The following is a 766-nucleotide window of genomic DNA, read 5'->3' on the forward strand; positions in this document are numbered from 1 at the left end:
GCCTTCTTCACGAAAAACAATTCTCTGCTCGATGAGTCCTGTGTCGAGGACACGGATGACACCCAGCCTCGCTTTCTTCGAGAATGCCTGCGGGCAAAGCCCTTCTTTGTCTTCTGCATGCGGTGCAGCCACGGACAATACGTCTAAATCATCAAGGGAAGCGCAGCCCAAGCTCTCGGCAACCTATTACCGCGCAGCGCATTGTAAGCGACAGCGTCGCACGACCAAGATTAAAGACATGATGCCTACTCCCGACCGCGCACCGCGCCCGCCACGGGCGATAGATTACCTCGTTAAGGATTCGGACGAAGTCGACTGCGAGTCGAATACTCCTTTCGTAGGACAAGAAATTGAAGTGCGGAGCGACGCGACGTGAGCTCTGCTCGAACCTTGCGAACGCCGTGTCCCTCTGCCTCTTCTGTCTGCATGTTCCTTCTGCATGTCTTAGCTTTCCGCCATCGCATCGAGAACGTGTCGTAAGACACACAGTCTGGTAGACAGAAAGTCGACGTCTTCCTTACGAACAGTTAGAAAGTTGACATCAGCTAGCCGTTCGGCGATTCCACCCCACCAAGCCCCGAGCCATGTGATGGCGGTGTCAGCGGGACGCGAGGATAAACGAGCCCGTTCACGTTAAACGGTATGTAGCCGGTAGACGAATGCACTGCGTTTTTTAAAGAGAACTCTACGAGTGGCAGTGCCACGGACTCATCGCAGACGCGGCGAAAACGTCCGCGGCGACGCGATTCGCGCTCTAAGTTTGACC

This window comes from Plasmopara halstedii (genome assembly GCF_900000015.1).
Source record: "Plasmopara halstedii genome assembly, contig: Scaffold_3120, whole genome shotgun sequence".
NCBI classification, from domain to species: Eukaryota; Oomycota; class Peronosporomycetes; order Peronosporales; family Peronosporaceae; genus Plasmopara; species Plasmopara halstedii.